Source organism: Tursiops truncatus, chromosome 10 (assembly GCF_011762595.2).
Source record: "Tursiops truncatus isolate mTurTru1 chromosome 10, mTurTru1.mat.Y, whole genome shotgun sequence".
NCBI lineage: Eukaryota > Metazoa > Chordata > Mammalia > Artiodactyla > Delphinidae > Tursiops > Tursiops truncatus.
Window position 1 is genome coordinate 52,212,437 of NC_047043.1, and position 20,481 is coordinate 52,232,917.

Below are 20,481 nucleotides of genomic sequence, written 5' to 3' on the forward strand. Positions count from 1 at the left end.
TGTTACCAGCTCTTTCAGTAGTAAGGTCTAAGATTTGTCTTGTGGATACCAAGTTAGCAACAGTTCTTCCACATCAAATTCCTCATCCCCTATGCCCTCTCTTTTGAACCTCTTTCTGTAAATATCTCAGAGATATTTTCCTTTTATTTATTTTATGGACCACATTCTTATCTCGGTTCCATTATCTTATAATGACAAGGCCTAGATACATGGATATTAAGGCTCATGTGAAAAAACTAGGTCACTTTCAGACTGATTTATGGGACTGGTCCAAGTGCAGGTGTATGTAAAATCTTGATTCAGGATTTAAAAAGAAATGTGCAAGTAAAAAATTATACATCTTTATTGATTTAGGAAACTGCAATGGCAAAAGTTATTTGTAAAACTCTCACTCCCTTTATATTCCTAAAAACTAATTTTCACTCTTATTAATTCACTGCTTGTGTTCTAAATAAGGATATTAAAAATTTAATTGATTTTGAACTCACTGATTTTGAAGTTAATGAAATTGTTTATTTTTTAGTAACTTCAGTTTCGTTTCTTTTCTTCACCATTAAACTTAATGATATAAATCCCAAACTGATTTGCGTAACAGCAGAAGTGGCTAAAAAATAAGAGTTCACAGTTCTCTGGAAGTTTTCCAGTTTTATATCCTGGGCAATATATGAGTTCAAGAAGTCATTTAGGGAGGGACCTTCAAGATGGAGGAGGAGTAAGACGTGGAGATCACCTTCCTCCCCACAAATACATCAGAAATACATCTACATATGGAACAGCTCCTACAGAACACCTACTGAACGCTGGCAGAAGACCTCAGACCTCCCAAAAGGCAAGAAACTCCCCACATACCTGGGTAGGGCAAAAGAAAAAACAGAGACAAAAGAATAGGGACGGGACCTGCACCTGTGAGAGGGAGCTGTGAAGGAGGAAAAGTTTCCACACACTAGAAGCCCCTTCACTGGTGGAGACGAGGGGTGGTGGAGGGGAAGCTTCGGAGCCACGGAGGAGAGCGCAGCAACAGGGCTGCAGAGAGCAAAGCGGAGATATTCCCGCACAGAGGATTGGTACCGACCAGCACTCAGCAGCTTGAGAGGCTTGTCTGCTCACCCGCCAGGGTGGGTGGGGGCTGGGAGCTGAGGCTCAGGCTTCGGAGGTCAGATCCCAGGGAGAGGACTGGGGTTGGCTGCGTGAACACAACCTGAAGGGTCGTGCGCCACAGCTAGCCGGGAAGGAGTCCGGGAAAAAGTCTGGAACTGCCTAAGAGTCAAGAGACCATTGTTTTGGGGTGCGTGAGGAGAGGGGATTCCTTCCCTGTCTGCCCACAGAAGGCAGAGCACTGCCTAAACGAGCTCCAGAGATGGGCACGAGCCGTGGCTATCAGTGCAGATACCAGAGATGGGCAGGAAATGCTAACGCTGCTGCTGTAGCCACCAAAAATCCTGTGGGCAAGCACAGGTCACTATCCATACCTCCCCTCCCAGGAGTCTGTGCAGGCCGCCACTGCCAAGGTCCCGTGATCCAGGGACAACATCCCTGGGAGAACACATGGCACACCTCAGGCTGTTGCAACGTCATGTTGGCCTTGGCCGCTGCAGGCTTGCCCTGCATTCCTTACCCCCCCACCCCCACCCCGCCCCGGCCTGAGTGAGCCAGAATCCCCTAATCAGCCTCTCCTTTAATCCCTTCCTGTCTGGGCGAAGAACAGATGCCAGAGGGTGACCTACACGCAGAGGTGGGGCCAAATCCAAAGCTGAACCCCGGGAGCTGTGCGAACAAAGAAGAGAAAGGGAAATCTCTCCCAGCAGCCTCAGATGCAGCGGATTAAATCTCCACAGTCAACTTAATGTACCCTGCATCTGTGGAATACCTGAATAGACAACGAATCATCCCAAAATTGAGGTGGTGGACATTGGGAGCAACTGTATGCGACTGACTGGTTTCTGATTTATGTGTTTATCTGAGTTTAGGTTTTAGCGCTTGTTATCATTGGAGGATTTGTTTACTGATTTGGTTGCTCTCTTCTTTTATCTTTTAAATTACTTTTTAAATTTTTTATTTTAATAATATTAAACATTTTTTTCTCATTTTATTAACTTTATTTTATTTCCCTTTTCTTTCTTTCTTTTATTCCTCCCCTTTCTTCTGAGCTGTGTGGCTGACAGGGTCTTGGTGCTCTGGCCAGGTGTCAGGCCTGAGCCTCTGAGGTGGGGAGAGCCAAATTCAGGACATTAGACCACCAGAGACCTCCTGGCCCCATGTAAAATCAATTGGCAAGAGCTCTCCCAGAGATCTCCGTCTCAATGCTAAGACCCAGCTCCACTCAATGACCAGCAAGCTACAGTGCTGGACACCCCATGCCAAACAACTAGCAAGACAGGAACACAACCCCACCCATTAGCAGAGAGGCTGCATAAAATCATAATAAGTTCATAGACACCCCGAAACACACCACTGGATGCTTTCCTGCCAGCCAGAAAGACAAGATCCAGCCTCATCCACCACAACACAGGCACCTCCACCAGGAAGCCTACATACCCGCTGAAACAATGTTACCCACTGGGGGCAGACACCAAAAACAACGGGAACTACAAACCTCCAGCCTGCGAAAGGGAGACCCCAAACACAGTAAGTTAGGCAAAATGAGAAGACAGAGAAATACGCAGCACATGAAGGAGCAAAGTAAAAACCCACCAGACCAGACAAATGAAGGGGAAATAGGCAGCCCACCTGAAAAGGAATTTAGAGTAATCATAGTAAAGATGGTCCAAAGTGTTGGAAATAGAATGGAGAAAATACAAGAAACGTTTAACAAGGACCTAGAAGAACTAAAGACAAACAAACAATGATAAACAACACAATAAATGAAATTAAAAATTCTCTAGAAGGAATCAATAGCAGAATAACTGAGGCAGAAGAATGGATAAGTGACGGGGAAGATAAAATAGTGGAAATAACTACCACAGAGAAGAATAAAAAAAAAAGAATGAAAAGACTTGAGGACAGTCTCAGAGACCTCTGGGACAACATTAAACACAGCAACATTCGAATTATAGGGGTTACAGAAGAAGAAGAGAAAAAGAAACTGACTGAGAAAATATTTGGAGAGATTATAGTTGAAAACTTCCCTGATATGGGAAAGGAAATAGACAGTCAAGTCCAGGAAGTGCAGAGAGTCCCATCCAGGATAAATCCAAGGAGAAATACGCCAAGACACATATTAATCAAACTACCAAAAATTAAATACAAAGAAAAAATATTAAAAGCAGCAAGGGAAAAGCAACAAATAACATACAACGGAACCCCCATAAGGTTAGCAGCTGATCTTTCAGCAGAAACTCTGCAAGCCAGAAGGGAGTGCCAGGACGTATTTAAAGTGATGAAAGAGAAAAACCTATAACCATGATTACTCTACCCAGCAAGGATCTCATTCAGATTTGATGGATAAATTAAAACCTTTACAGACAAACAAAAGCTAAGAGAATTCAGCACCACAAAACCAGCTTTACAACAAATGCTAAAGGAACTTCTCCAGGCAAGAAACACAGGAGAAGGAAAAGACCTACAATAACAAACGCAAAACAATTAAGAAAATGGTAATAGGAACATATATATCAATAATTACCTTAAATGTAAATGGACTACATGCAACAACCAAAAGACACAGACTGGCTGAATGGATACAAAAACAAGACCCATATATATGCTGTCTACAAGAGACCCACTTCAGACTTAGGGACACAATAGGCTGAAAGTGAGGGGATGGAAATAGATATTCCATGCAAATGGAAATCAAAAGAAAGCTGGAGTCGCAATTCTCATATCAGACAAAATAGACTTTAATGTAAAGACTATTACAAGAAACAAAGAGGGACACTACATAATGATCAAGGGATCAATCCAGTAAGAAGATATAACAATTGTAAATATTTATGCACCCAACATAGGAGCACCTCAATACATAAGGCAAATGCTAACAGCCATAAAAGGGGAAATCGACAGTAACACAATCATAGTAGGGGACGTTAAGCACCCCACTTTCACCAATGGACAGATCATCCAAATTGAATATAAATAAGGAAACACAAGCTTTAAATGATACATTAAACTTAAGATGGATTTAATTGATGTTTATAGGACATTTCATCCAAAAACAACAGAATACACATTCTTCTGAAGTGCTCATGGAACATTCTCCAGGAGAGATCATATCTTGGATCACAAATCAAGCCTTGGTAAATTTAAGAATATTGAGATCGTATCAAGTATGTTTTCCAACCACAATGCCATGACACTGGATATCAATTACAGGAAAATATCTGTAAAAAAGAAAAAAACACTTGGAGGCTAAACAATACACTACTAAATAACGAAGAGAGCACTGAAGAAATCAAAGTGGAAATCAAAATATACCTAGAAACAAATGACAATGAAAGCACAATGGTCCAGAACCAGTGGGATGCAGCAAAAGTAGTTCTAAGAGGAAAGTTTACAGCAATACAATCCTACCTCAAGAAAAAAGAAACATCTCAAATAAACAACCTAACCTTACACCTAAAGCAATTAGAGAAAAAGAAGAAAAAACTCCTGAAGTTAGCAGAGGAAAGAAATCATAAAGATCAGATCAGAAATAAATGAAAAAGAAATGAAGGAAATGATAACAAAGATCAATAAAACTAAAAGCTGGTTCTTTGAGAAGATAAACAAAATTGATAAACCATTAACCAGACTCATTAAGAAAAGAAGGGAGAAGACTCAAATCAACAGTATTAGAAATGAAAAAGGGGAAGTAACAACTGACACTGCAGAAGTACAAAGGATCATGAGAGAGTACTACAAGCAAGTATATGCCAATGAAATGGACAACCTGGAAGAAATGGACAAATTCTTAGAAAAGCACCACCTTCCGAGGCTGAACCGGGAAGAAATACAAAAAGTAAACAGACCAATCAGAAGCACTGAAATTGAAACTGTGATTAGAAATCTTCCAACAAACAAAAGCCCAGGACCACATGGCTTCACAGGTGAATTTTGTCAAACATTTAGAGAAGAGCTAACACCTATCCTTCTCAAACTCTTCCAAAATATAAGAGGGAGGAACACTCCCAAACTGACATGTTATGAGGCCACCATCACTCTGATACCAAAACCAGACAAAGATGTCACAAAAGAAGATAACTACAGGCCAATGTCACTGATGAACATAGATGTAAAAATCCTCAACAAAATACTAGCAAACAGAATCCAGCAGCACATTAAAAGGATCATAAACCATGATCAGTGGGGTTTAGAATGCAAGGATTCTTCAGTATATGCAAATCAGTCAATGTGATACACCATATTAACAAATTGAAGAATAAAAATTATATGATCATCTCAATATATACAGAAAAAGCTTTTGACAAAATTCAACACCCATTCATTTTCAACACTCTCCTGAAAGTAGGCATGGGGGGAATTTACCTCAACATAATAAAGGCCATATATGAAAAACCCATAGCCAACATCATGCTCAATAGTGAAAAATTGAAACCATGTCCTCTAAGGTCAGCAACAAGACAAGGGTGCCCACTCTCACCACTCTTATTCAACATAGTTTTGGAAGTTTTAGCCACAGCAATCATAGAAGAAAAAGAAATAAAAGGAATCCAAATCGGAAAAGAAGAAGTAAAGCTGTCACTGTTTGTAGATGACATGATACTATACATAGAGACTCCTAAAGATGCTACCAGAAAACTACTAGAGCTAATCAATGAGTTTGGTAAAGTAGCAGGATACAAAATCAGTGCATAGAAATCTCTTGCATTCGTATACACTAATGATGAAAAATGTGAAAGAGAAATTAAGGAAACACTCCCATTTACCATTGCAGCAAAAAGAATAAAATACTTAGGAATAAACCTACATAAGGAGAGAAAAGACCTGTATGCTGCAGAGATATACCATGTTCTTGGACTGGAAGAATCAACATTGTGAAAATGACTATGCTACCCAAAGCAATCTACAGATTCAATGCAATCCCTATCAAACTACCAATGGCATTTTTTACAGAACTAGAACAAAAAACTTCACAATTTGTATGGAAAAACAAAAGACCCGAATAGCCAAAGAAATCTTGAGAAAAAAGAAACAGAGCTGGACGAATCAGCCTCCCTGTCTTCAGAGTATACTATCAAGCCTCAATAATCAAGACAGTATAGTACTGACACAGAAACAGAAACATAGATCAATGGAACAGGTAGAAAGCCCAGAGACAAACCCACGCACATATGGTCACCTTATCTTTGATAAAGGAGGCAAGAATATACAATGGAGAAAAGAGAGCATGTTCAATAAGTGGTGCTGGGAAAACTGGACAGCTACATGTAAAAGAATGAAATCAGAACACTCCCTAAGACCATACAATAAACTCAGAAAAGCTCAAAATGAATTGAAGACCTAAATGTAAGGACAGACACTATAAAACTCTTAGAGGAAAACATAGGTTGAACACTCTATGACATAAATCACAGCAAGATCCGTTTTGACCCACATCCTAGAGACATGGAAATAAAAACAAAAATAAACAAGTGGGACCTAATGAAACTTAAATGCTTTTGCACAGCAAAGGAAACCATAAACAAAACGAAAAGACAATCCTCAGAATGCGGGAAAATATTTGCAAATGAAGCAACTGACGAAGGATTAATCTCCAAAATATACAAGCAGCTCATGCAGCTCAGTATTGAAAAAACAAAGAATCCAATCCAAAAATGGTCAGAAGATCTAACTAGACATTTCTCCAAAGAAGATATACAGATTGCCAAGAAACACATGAAAGGATGCTCAACATCACTAAATATTAGAGAAATGCAAATCAAAGCTATAATGAGGTATTGCCTCATACCAGTCAGAATGGCCACCATCAAAAATTCTACAAACAATAAATGCTGGAGAGGGTGTGGAGAAAAGGGAACCTTCTTGCATTGTTGGTGGGAATGTAAATAGATACAGCCACTATGGAGAACAGTATGGAGGTTCCTTTAGAAACTAATAATAAAACTACTATGTGACCCAGCAATCCCACTACTGGGCATATACCCTGAGAAAACCATAATTCAAAAAGTGCCATGTACCACAATGTTCATTGCAGCTCTATTTACAATAGCCAGGACATGGAAGCAACCTAAGTGTCCATCGATGGATGAATGAAGAAGATGTGACACATATATACAATGGAATATTAATCAGCCATAAAAAGAAATGAAACTGAGTTATGTGTAGTGAGGTGGATGGACTTAGAGTCTGTCATACAGAGTGAAGTAAGTCAGAAAGAGAAAAATACCGTATGCTAACACATAGATATGGAATCTAAAAATAATAATAATAATGGTTCTAAAGAACCTAGGGGCAGCACCAGAATAAATACGCAGATGTAGAGAATAGACCTGAGGACACGGGGAGTGGGACGGTAAGCTGGGACAAAGTGAGAGAGTGGCGTGTGCATATATACACTACCAAATGTAAAATAGATAGCTAGTGGGAAGCAGCCACATAGCACAGGGAGATCAGCTCGGTGCTCTGTGACCACCTAGAGGAGTGGGATAGGGAGGGTGGGAGGGAGACATAAGAGGGAGGGGATATACGTGGTGTTTGTATACATATAGCTGATTCATTTTGTTATACAGCAGAAACTAACAGAGCAATGTAAAGCAATTATACTCCAATAAAGATGTTTTAAAAAAAAAAGTCATTCTGGCTCTTTCTCTTGAAAGATATTTTCATTATGATTTCATATCTGTCTTATTATTCAATGAGAAATCGAGTCCTTAGTTTTCTTTTTTTTTTAAATTTATTTGTTATTTATTTATTTTTGGCTACGTTGGGTCTTAGTTGCTGTGCACAGGCTTTCTCTAGTTGCGGCGAGCGGGAGCTACTCTTCGTTGCAGTGCACAGGCTTCTCATTGTGGTGGCTTCTCTTGTTGCAGAGCACAGGCTCTAGGCACACGGGCTTCAGTAGTTGTGACATGCGGGCTCAGTAGTTGTGGCTTGTGGGCTCTAGCAGGCTCAGTAGTTGTGGCTTGTGGGCTCTAGCAGGCTCAGTAGTTGTGACACATGGGCTTTAGTTGCTCTGCAGCTTGTGGGATTTTCCCAGACTTGGGCTCGAACCCATGTCCCCTGCACTGGCAGGCAGGTTCTCAACCCCTGCGCCACCAGGGAAGCCCCCTTAGTTTTCTTAAAGAACATTTTATGCCTTCTCATTGTCCCCATGCGAATCCCCAAATAGCGTGGGATCCTCAGCTTCTGATGATCTAGCTGCAAATCTGTCTCCTTTCCACATCTCTTCTTGTTGCTCCTTGCTGTACAGGGTTTCCTTATTGTCCCTCAAATCTACCACAAACTTTCAGAGCAACAGTGTCATATTTATCTCTTGCTGTGTAGGGAGTTACACCAAAGCTTCAGGTGTTATTCCATCGTTTCTGTAGGTCAGGAATCTGGGTGTGGCTTAGCTGGGTCTCTCCTCTCACAAGGCTGCAGTCAAGGTATTGGCTGGGAGTACGATTACCTCAGGGTTCAGCTGGATCTGCTTCCAGGCTCATTCATTTGGTCATTGTCAGGATTCGTTTCCTCTTGGACTTGGCTCTTTGTTGGCTGCTGGCCTGAGATCACCTTCCATTCGTTGCCAAGTGGGCCTTTCATCAAAGAGACTGAAAGCAAGTGAGAGAATATCACCAGCATGCAAGTCATAGTCTTTGGTAATGTAATCCCATCACGTTTTCCTGTTTCTGTTGGTTAGAAGCAAGTCACTAGGATCGGCGTACTCCGTAGGAGAGAGGGTTACACAAGGTCATGAACACCAGGAGGTGGGGATCACTGGGGGCCGTGTCAGAAGCTGCTGACCACACATGGTATTTGTGGTTAACATTTATGGAATACGTACTATGCAGCAGGCATCCTGCTAAGACCTTTCCCATACGATCCTCACATATCATTCTTTTGAGTTGACAATGTTTTCATCTTCATTCTGAGGCTCAGAAAGTTTAAGTTGCTAGAGGCACAGAAGGGGTAAGTAACTAGCAAGTGGCAAGGGCAGGGTTTGAGCCCTGGTCGTCAGGCTCCTAAGCCTTGGGACAGGCACCAGCTTCCTCGTTTCTCCATTCTTAGAGCTCAGCACAGGCTTTCCTCCTACCAGAGGAGCCTGGTAGGTACTGAGTAACAGTTAAATGAATGAATGAGTGCATCCAGATCTGGGTCACACTGTAACTGCTTTTGTCCAAACTCTGGTCCTAGTCCTTGATCCAGTCTGAATAATAAATAAATTACCACGTGGTTAGATAAAGCTGAATTATATTTAATTATTGAGGAGAGCTCTGAATTTCAGGTGCAGGGTCCAAGAGAGGAGATGGGGTTTTGTAAATTGTTCTCATACGGCACAAAGCAGACTTCATTACTACTGAGAACTTCCAAAGGATATTCAGGAAATTAGAACACTGCAACCCAGGATCAGAGATTATGGAGTTTAGGAGAGAATGCCGCAAATTCAAGAGGAATATTAGAGCAGAATTTGGAAGGTGGAATTAGCAGCTAATTGTTGGTAGGGCTTTTAATCATACTTCCTTTCCTTAAAGAAGAGTGGGATTAAAGCTAGCAGGCACATGATTAGCTGAACCGGAGATAAACTGGTGGTGTGTCTGTGGCAGAATGGATTAAAGGGGCGTGGGCAAGCAGGGTCTGGGGACAGAGAGATGGCTCTTCCTGCGTCCAGCAGACCTTGACTCAGCAACTCCTTTTTGTAGTTCTCCACTTCCAGGATTCATTGAGGTGTTTGGGCTCCTGTAGGAACAAGTCAGATGCATCCAGACGTCCTGGCTGATGGATACACCTGGCCTTACGCTGGCCCCACGACACTCAGCATTTGAGGATGTCTGTGCAGTACCCAGCACTGGGAAGTATATAAAGTGCTTCCTCCTGGGGTCTTATTCATTCCTTATAATGACTCTCTAGAGTGAAATTGAAGAAGACTCTACAGACCTATCACCCAACTAGCCCCTTCTCTCCCTAAGAGGAAACCATGCGGTAATCAATTCACCGTAAGTTTCCCTGCTGAGAATGGACGCCAATTCCAGTGTTTAATGGCATTGGACTAATAGCTGAGCAGCCACTGGGTTGGTGGACTCTTAGGGCCAGGGTCTCCCGGTCTTGGGATATGGGCTATCAACTGTTGTCTCTCTGAAACTCCCTTTTCTGAATTCCAAGTGGAGTGCCTCCTGCCCCCTGCCTTCAGACACTTCTTTTTGTTGATGTGATTGTTTGTGTTCTGAATTAAGACCATGGATACAAACGAAGCTAATTTGTTTCTCTCTTTGCAGCTGGCACAGGAAACATTTTGTCTCTGAGGTGCCATTTGCAACTGACCTCATACATTATTTATTGGTTTTATAATTTAGCCCAGCCTTTCAGATGCCTGCAGGATGTCACCTGCTCATGGGTATTATTATCTCCAGTTTATAAATGAGGCAACCAGGCCTAAGAAGTGGGGACAGGGGTTTTCTAGGGTCACACAGTCAGTCAAGGGGAGGCTTGGAGGCAGGTTTTCTGACTCCAAACTCCAGGTTCTCTCCGCTCCCACGCCTGCCTCATGCACATTTCCCCACAGAGTTGCGCTCAGGGCTCTCACTCTACTGTCCTTTATATAGTGCAGTCACATCTGGGATGTGCTCTGTTTAGTGAGGTTGGGCCGTGAGGAAAGGGGACGCTTAGGAGCCAAGTAAAGAAGACGTAAACTTAAAGAAAGAAGGAAGCAGACAAAGCAGGAGAGTAGAGGGGTTGTGTACCCTTCTCCCACCGTGAGAGAAGACGAGCAATTTAGTAACACGGGGGACTCGCCGCACAGTTGCAAAAACGGACAAGGCCACGCCCAGTCCCACTCCCTGGCTCCGTTCCCAGGCTGGGTTGGCCGCATCTTTGTCCTTCATCTTTTCTTCACTGGAGCATCTCTCTAATGCATGGCTGCTTGTCTGAGTGACAGAGGCTGCTGTTCCGCCATCAACAGCACTTAGAGGTGAGGGGCTTGGCAGGAGGCAGCTGCTGCCCCTAGAGGTCTGGAGCTCAAGCAGGAGCAGCCCCTACGGTGGCGTGCACCCAAAGTTTGATCAACAGAATAAGAATGTGCTCAGGAATAGTGTGTATGCCATTCAGACAGAACATCCTCTGGCACGCTCTCTCTCTTGTCTCTTTGCCTCCTTGGAGTCCCCAGCCTCCTACAGATGGCCTCTTTGGACCCCAGGAGCCTTGCTCTACTGGAGTGTTCATCGCTACCTGCCTTGGCCCTGGCAAGTCTCCTCCTCTCCCGCGAGCAGGAAAGCGAGTGAGTTAGTGTGTGTCTCAGACCGCATCTTGTCTCCAAGGAGCAGGGGGAGAGAGGAGTCGTCTCATACCTGCTCTGGGTCCAGCTAGCTCACTCTGGCTGAGCCACATATTCAGAGCAACCACCCCAAAAGATGAAATTAACTCTGCAGGGCCAAGACCCATATTTGTAACACACATTTGGCAAATTTTCACTGAACCCGTACCCTGGTCAGGCTCTTGGACTGGGCAGGTGCCATGGGGGAATAAAAGGATGACATCAATACTCAGGCCCTGTGCCTGGACCCAAGCAGCTCCAAAGGGGACCAGTTTCTTCCCTCCCTGGTTCTGAGGCTAGGTCACGGCTGCATGGCCTGGTGGTGGTGATGTGATCTGAACTGTCAGTGTCCTGAGCAGAGGTGCTGGGAAAGGAGTGGGGAAAGTTCCCTAGGGCAGTGTGGGCAATGGAGCAATGACCACGCTGCCCGCTGGACCGCACGCCAGCCTTCAGAATGCAGACGATGCTCTGTTGCCTTTCTCTAGAAGGAATGCCTCACTGCTTTCCCAGGGAACCACGAGTCCTCCACCCTCAGTGCTTACTTTGTCTGTGTTCCAGCATCTCCATTCCACACTGCACCTCACTGACAGCATTGCTTCATGTTTCCTGAGGGCCTGTGTGGCCATCGAGAGCCTGTCCACTAAGAGGAAGCTCTTCTAGCCTTTGTCTCCAGGATCTAACTACATTCTACTGGCCCATCGATTAGGAAAGCTGGGTGGCTTTTGATTTCCACTTTGATGGGAGAGGGAGTAGAAAGTGTTACCAGGGGGACTGGCTTGATGCCCAGAAATCAGGAGGACCAGAGGACCCATGAAGACAGCTTGCACCAACTTGGCTTCTTTCATAATTCCATGTGCTCACCCAAAGATGGAGATGGGACCTATTATGAAGGAACCCGGCAAGTCAAAATCTCTCTAAAGAGATTCTGAATAGTATCTTTTTACAGATGATACTATAGAAAAACATCCAGAGAGAAATGACTCATTATTTCTTATTACAGTTACAGGACTCTTTCTGGGGTTATAAATAAATTCTTCATCACTCGCTTGAAGGTAATAAAGCTTGTAAATTTTCTGCTCTGAAGACTTATGTCCCCTCTTGCCTTTTTCTGCCATCCGGCTGTGTCTCACTTTACCTTACCCATCACCGGTTGGTGTGTGTTTAAGGAATGAAAAATAATTTTAATATTTGCCAAGGTAAAATATAATTAGGTTGGTAAATCTGCTGTTTAAAAGGGCATGAACAAAATCCCCAGACTAAATAGAAATTATTTCTGGATCGTTTCTGTTTTCATCATTTCTATTATCTATTTCTTCTATTACCATGGGTAATCAGAAATTGATCATATTTCCAAAAAAACCAAGCCAAAACAGAACAAAGTAAACAAAAAACCCACAACTAGGGGACAAGGTAGGAGGGAAAAAAAGTGAATGAACCATATAGGTGCTTTGTCCATCATCAGTCTCTTTATCCACTCATCCACCCATCCACCCATCCATCCACCCATCCACGCATCCACCCATCCACGCATCCACCCATCCACCCATCCACCCATCCACCCATCCACCCATCCACCCACCCACCCACCCACCCACCCACCCACCCACCCACCCACCCATCCACCCACCCACCCATCCACCCACCCACCCATCCATCCACCCACCCATCCATCCATCCATCCATCCATCCACCCACCCACCCACCCACCCATCCACCCATCCATCCATCCATCCATCCATCCATCCATCCATCCATCCATCCAGTGTTTAATGTGCCTACATGTTCAAGGCATGATTCTGAGAGCTGCATATCAGAGTAGAAATCCCACAAGCTTTAATGCCACACTGGACTGAGTTAGAATCCTAGCTACAAATTTATGCTGGTGTGTAATCTACAGAACTCAATCTTGGCAGCCTCATGTTGCTCAGCTGTTAAGGTTTCCAAATCCCTTCCTCATAGGGCTCTTATGTACCTGGAACAATACCTCGTACCTAAGGGTTCCATAAATATTAATTGTTTCCCTTGTTTCACTCTTCATTATCTAGTTCCTGATTAATTGAATCAGGAATTTTAAGAAGTCACTTTAAAATGGAGCTTGCCATGACCTCCCCATCCTGCCATTTTGTTAAGAGAAGAAATTGAAGAAAATTACAGTAGACAATACAGCAAATAAGAGGGCACAAGGCATCCTGAATGTTAATGATTTCCAAGGATTTCTCAGTTCCTCAGAAGACAACACTCAAGCATTTAGAGCCCAAGCATCTTGGGAACTTGGTCAAGGTGAATGTCCATGAGATGCCACCTGTGCCTTCAGTTACACTGAGCTGGTCTTGGGGAGCTTCTGCCCAGAATCTCCATCATGCTGTATGGAGATTCCTTGGGGAGCTGCCATCACATTAGATATGTGGATTCAACTTCAGCAAATGGTGTGGTTTACCATTCCCATCCCACAACCTATCAGGACTCGTCTCATCATGACACCCAACCTGGTTTGCCTAGTAACTGCTAAATGCCTGAGTTCCCTGGCATTCTCTCAACTGGACTTTCATCCCTTCTGGTTCTGATTATCCTCTATTCCTGGGTTTTGCAACCCAGCGTTTCTGGCACTATTGACATTTTGGGTTGGATAGCTCTTTGTTATGGAGGGCAGTTTTGTGCATGTTAGCAGCATCCCTGGCCTCTACCCACTGGATATCGGTGATACCCCCTCAGTATGACAACCAAAAATGTCTGTAGACATTTCCAAATGTTCCTAGCAGGCAAAATTGCACTTGGTTGAGAACTGCTACTCTTATCTAACCTACACCTCCCATTGTGCCCTCTGGAAATGTCATCAGGTGAAACTTGCTTATCCCTTGGTTGTCTCAAAGGGGGACTGTTTCTTCTCCTACATCTTACCTACCCAAAGGCCAGGAGGTGAAGTAGTCATCCTCCTTGCTTCCCATTGCTGCACTGAAACAGGCATTTTCTATCCTGCCCACAAAAATCTGATCCTTTGAAACTCATTCCATCTGGTAATGCTCTTCTTTCTTACTTCTTGATGCATCGTCCACTGACTGCTCCATCTTTCTCCCTCATTCGTGGGAGAATTCAGTACCTGGCTGAGCCTCTTATTCCTCTCCTCAACACTGTCCTTATTTGAGCTCAGCGTCTTTAACATCCATATTGATGAGTCATCCAACACCATGGCCTCTCAGGTCCTGATCTCATCTTCATTGACCTTTTAATTTTCCCGATAAGTGATGGAACACTTGACTTGCCAGGCACTATTCTAGATCCAAAGGCTACAAGAGTAATGGGGTAGACATAATCTCTGCCCTCATGGAATTTACATTATAAGGGTGGAGAGGTGCCAGTAATAAGCAAACAAGAAAATCTCATTTTGCCAGTTGCTATTAAAGGAATAAACAGGATATTGTGGATAGGGAACAATAGGGTTGAAGGAATGAGTTTGCATAGAAGGGAGCAGGACGTCCTGTCTGAGATGGTGAAATGCTGAGTTGAGACTTTAAAGATGAAAAGGGGTGGATTATGCAAAGAGCCAGGGGAGGAACGATTCAGGAAGAAGAAACCAGAAGTCCAAAAAGGCTTTGGAGTGGTAATGAGCATGGGATGTTCAAGGAATAGAAAGTTGGCATAAGTGACTGGAGCAGTGAGTGAAGAGGGTGGCACTGGACGAGATAAATTTGTGAGGTAGATGTGTGTGCCTTTGTTGATTTGATTATTTGTATCTTATGTGCACAAAATTGAATTGATCATTCTCCTCAGTTTATTATACCCTATCCTTGCCGGTTTGTGGCTACTCTCTTTTACATTTTAAAATATATTAATATATCTTAATTAATATATCTTTAACTTCCAATCCAATTCCCCTACCTCTTATATACTTTCCATTTTTGTGTATTTATCTTTTGTATATATTCTTCCATTCTACTTTCCACACATCTATTTACATACATGTTCATGTTTTGTTATATTTTAAAGTATTTTAATTAATGGCATTGTCCAATAGATCTTGCTCTGTTCTTTAGTTTTTTAAAATTGAAGTATAGTTGATTTACAATAATGTGTTAGTTTCAGGTATACAGCAAAGTGATTCAGTTATATATATATATATTCTTTTTCAGCTTCTTTTCCATTATAAGTTATTACAAGATACTGAATATAGTTCCCTGTGCTATACAGTAAATCCTTGTTGTTTATTTTATGTATAGTAGTTTGTATCTGTTAATTCCAAACTCCTAATTTATCCCTCCCTCCCTTTTAACTTTGGTAAACATAAGTTTGTTTTCTATGTCTGTGAGTCTGTTTCTGTTTTGTATATGTATACGAAATGTATTTATATATACATTCTTTTTCATATCCTTTTCCATTATGGTTTGTCACAGAATATTGAATATAGTTCCCTGTGCTAAACAGTAGGACCTTGTTTATCCATCCTGTCTATATAGTTTGCCTCTGCTAATCTCAAACTCCCATTCCTTCCCTCCCTTACCCACCTCCCCCTTGGCAACCACAAGTATGTGCTGTATATCTGTGACTCTGTTTTTGTTTCATAGATATGTTGATTTGTACCATATTTTGATTCCACATGTAAGTGATATCGTATGGTATTTGTCTTTCTCTGTCTGGCTTACTTCACTTAGTATGATAATCTCTGGGTCCATCCATGTTGCTGCAAATGGCATTATTTCATTCTTTTTGATGGCTTAGTAATATTCCATTGTATTTATATACCACATCTTCTTTATCCATTCATCTGTTGATGGACGTTTAGGTTGTTTCCATGTCTTGGCTATTGTAAATAGTGCTGCTATGAACATTGGGGTGCATATATCTTTTCAAATTATAGTTTTGACTTGGTATATGCCCATGAGTTGGATTGCTGGATCAGATGGTTGCTCTGTTTTTTAAATTTTTCATTCAACTTAAGTTTTTGAGGTCTCTCCCTATTGCTATATATCTAGTTAATTTCATTTGCTTGCTGCATAATATTCCATCATATGTATCTACACCTTTTAATTATCCATATCTCTATTGGTGGCTACCTAAGTTGGCTCAGGTTATTTACCACAAAATAAACAACACTGTACATGTGCTTTCCAGTGAGAGATTCTCTTGGATGTGTTCCCAGAAGTGGGAATGTTAGCTCATAAAATGTAAGCATTGTTTAGTTTCACTGAATACTGCTAGTTTGATATCCCAAATTATATACCTCTGTTCACTCTCATTAGCAGTGCATAGTTTTCTATGTATTTACCACCAGTTCAACTTAAACTTCTCCTACAGTGTGTGACTTTATTCTTAGAATGCTCAGAAACATTAGCAATTCTATCAGTTTTCTCTTCCTAAAGAAATATCTTAAATTTTTGTCCTGCTCCAAACTGAACTAGTTCTCCAGGGATGCTATGCATCAGTCATCTGAGATCTCCCTTCACCATCATCCTGGGGATTTCCTTTCCTTCTTTCTTGCTTTCTGGGTTTTTATCTCTTACTCTTTCTCCACATACTCTATTGTTTTTGTGGAGCACATCCTCCAGTAGCTTTCTGAGAAATGATAGAAATTTTACTGTGAGTATTCCATGTCTGAAAATGGACAGACCTTATAGTACCTTCACATTAAAAATTTTTTTTTATTTAAGTATAATTGATTTACAATGTTGTGTTAGTTTTAGGTGTATAGCAAAATGATTCAGACATATATATATATATGTGTGTGTGTGTGTGTATATATATATATATATATACACATACATATATATGTTCTTTTTCAGATTATTTTTCCTTATAGGTTATTACAAAATATTGAGTATAGTTACCTGTGCTCTACAGTAAATCCATGTTGTTTATCTATTTTATATATAGTAGTGTGTATATGTTAATCCCAAACTCCTAATTTATCCCGTGCCCCTTTCCCCTTTGGTAACCATAAGTTTGTTTTCTATTTCTGTGGGTCTATTTCTGTTTTGTATATAAGTTCATTTGTGTCACTTTTTTTTTTAAGATGCCACCTTTAATGATATCATATGATATTTGTCTTTCTCTTTCTGATGTACTTCACTTAGCATGATAATCTCTAGGTCTATCCATGTTGCTGCAGATAGCATTATTTCATTCTTTTTATGGCTAGGTAATATTCCATTGTGTATATGTATATGTACCACATCTTCTTTATTCATTCATCTGTTGATGGACATTTAGGATGCGTCTGTGTCTTGGCTATTGTAAATAGTGCTACAGTGAACATTGGGATGCATGTATCTCTTCAAATTATGATTTTCTCTAGATATATGCCCAAGAGTAGTACCTTCACATTTAATCAAAAGTTTGAGTAATTCCAAGGTGGCCTAGCAGTTTGGATTCCAGGCTTTCACTGCTGTGGCCCAGGTTCAATCCCTGGTGGGGAACAGAGGTTCCACAAGCTGTGTGGCATGGCCAAAAAAAAAAAAAAAAAGTTTGGATATGGAATTCTTGGTTGGAAATCATTTCCCTCACAATTCTGATGGCATTGCTTATTGAATTCTAGCTTCCACTGCTGCTGTTGAGAAGGTCAGTACTATTCTGATTTTTGATACTTTGATTGTGTGTGTGTTTGTGTATATTATATGTATATTTTCTGCTCAGGAACTTTAGCATCCTCTCTTTGTTCCCAGTTCTGAAATTTAAAAATGATGAATCTCAGTGTGGGTCTATTTTTATCTCTTGCACTGAGAACTTTTTGAGCCTTTCAATTTGGAAACACAGCTCTTTCAGTGCTGGGACATTTTCTTAAATTATCTTATTGATGATTTCTTTCTATCCATATTCTCTCTCTGGAATGCCTGCTGTTTGGAGTTGAACCTCTTATCTTTTCCATCTCTTTGTCTTTTTGCTTTACTTCCTGGGAGATTTCCTCAACTTTATCTGACAGCACTTCTAGTGGGTTTTAAATATCTGTTGTCCTATTTTTATTTTCTAAAAGGCCCTTTTTGGGGGGTCTCTGAATATTTTAAAATGCATCTTGGTCTTGTTTTCTAGATACAGTATTTTCTCTGAGATATTAGTGATTGTTTAAAAATCATTAGAAGTTTTTATCTTCTGCATACTCTCTGCTTCTCTAATCTCCCCCCACCCAATATGTTTGTTTTTATATGTTATTGCTCATTTTAGATTTCCTCAAATATCTTGTTATCTTTGGTTGTCTGTTGGTCATTAAAAGGACACCAGAAAGCTCATTTGAAGCTCTGTCTTGCCCTTCATGGTTTTCACTGTAGGGTAAAGACCAGACTGTTTCACTAGGGAACTGCTGATATCAGTATCTTTAGATCTTTTCTATTAGGCCGGCTAGATTTCTCAGAGGTGTTTTAGTCTCCTGGTTGGAGGATTTATCCCAACTGACAGTGTCCTGGGAGTTGAAGTAGCTTGACAAGGAAGGAAGGTGGAGTTTTAAGAGTCAGTGTGGATCTTTTAGTAAAAACTCATATTTTTGGTACAGTAAGTTGTCTCTCAATTTTCCCTGGTGTACCCCAATCCAGGGGGCCCAGTTTTACTCTCTTTAAAGCATTGGTTCTCAAAGTATGGTCTGTGGACCTTTAGGAGTCACTAAGACCCTTTCAGGGGATCAGCAAGATTAAAACTGTTTTCATAATAATACAAAGACTTTATTTGCCTTTTTCACTCTCATTTTTTAATGAGTGTACAGTGAAGTTTTCCAGAGGCTACATGACATGTGATATTGCAAGAGGGTGAATGCAGAAGCACATAGAAGACCAACTATCTTTTTTTTTTTTTTTTTTTTTCGGTAAGTGGGCCTCTTACTGTTGTGGCCTCTCCTGTTGCGGAGCACAGGCTCCGGGCGCGCAGGCTCACCGGCCATGGCTCACGGGCCCAGCTGCTCCGCGGCATGTGGGATCTTCCCGGACCGGGACACAAACCCGTGTCCCCTGCATTGGCAGGTGGACTCTCAACCACTGCGCCACCAGGGAAGCCCAGAACACAAACTATCTTATATTAAGCCAGCTATAAAATGGATTTGAAAAATGTGAAACAATGCCACTCTTCTCAGTATTTTCTTTTATTTAGAAAATACAGGTATTTTTTTTTATAAAATATGTTATTTGGGTTAATGTATAGTTACTGTTTATTACCTTTATTTAAAATAAATAAATATTTAAAAATGCCAGTTTTAATTTCTCACATGATAAATATCAATATATGTAATCCTCACAAAATCTTTTTGAGGTTCTCAATAATTTTGAAGACTGTATAGTTGTCCCAAGACTAATAAGCATTTGAGAGTCGTTCCTCTAGAGAATGGTCAGATAAAACTGGGGAGAGATCTGAGGAGTCTAACAGTTTTTTGAATAGAAAATTCATTTGCTTTTCTTCTTTCTTTTATCCCTTCCTTTCAGAGGTTCCTGTACTATAAACAGCAAAGTGGAGAGACAGATGAGCCTATGTCCCTGAAGACACTGTTAAACTGATGAATCAACCAGCCCTGAAGACTGATTTACTTCTGGAGATGCTTCCTGTTATGTGAGATAATAATTTTCTTTGTTTTGTTTGATGTGGTTGTTAATTGCAGCTGAAAACCTAATGCAGGCCAAGAGAGGAGAGTGTTTCAAGAAGCGAGGAGTGATTGAGTCTGTAAATGATGGACAGTGAAGGTTGTCCTAGGCTTTGGCTGCAGGGAGGCCCTAGGTGGCCTTGGCAGGTCATTTTCAGTGGGGTGGTGGTGGTACAAATCACATCAGCTCCTGGCAGATTCCCTTCCTGCTTGTTCCTCTTTCTCTTTCTCTTTGTCTCCTTTATCATCCAGACCACAAGATGTTGGGGTTCTTCTCAGCTTAGTCTGGGCTTTCTTCCCCACTCTGTATATTCTTTTCCTTGATGTTATCCTTTCCCATAGGTCTACCTGTCATTTTATGCTGGCGTTGCCCCAAATTTATATTTCCAGCCCAGCCTTCTCTCTGTGTTCCAGATTCACACCTCCAACTGCTCACCTGACATCTTCAGTTGAATCTTTCTCAGATGTGTCAGATCTAACCTTTCCAAAGTGGAAGACTTGACCGGTCCCACCCCCTTTCTTCACCTGTCTGTCTGTTTACCCAGCTACTCAAGCC

The 20,481-nt window shown here is 41.5% G+C and overlaps 1 long non-coding RNA gene across 1 annotated transcript in view; it reads left to right on the forward strand.

Moving 5' to 3' along the window:
* LOC109551986 (uncharacterized) overlaps positions 1-19,882 on the forward strand; it is a 134,988-nt gene extending 115,106 nt beyond the window's left edge. Inside the window, exon 3 of the long non-coding RNA XR_002178690.3 lies at positions 19,771-19,882. This is a non-coding gene — a long non-coding RNA (uncharacterized lncRNA). The remainder of the gene's footprint in view (positions 1-19,770) is intronic.
* Positions 19,883-20,481: the final 599 nt, after the last annotated feature.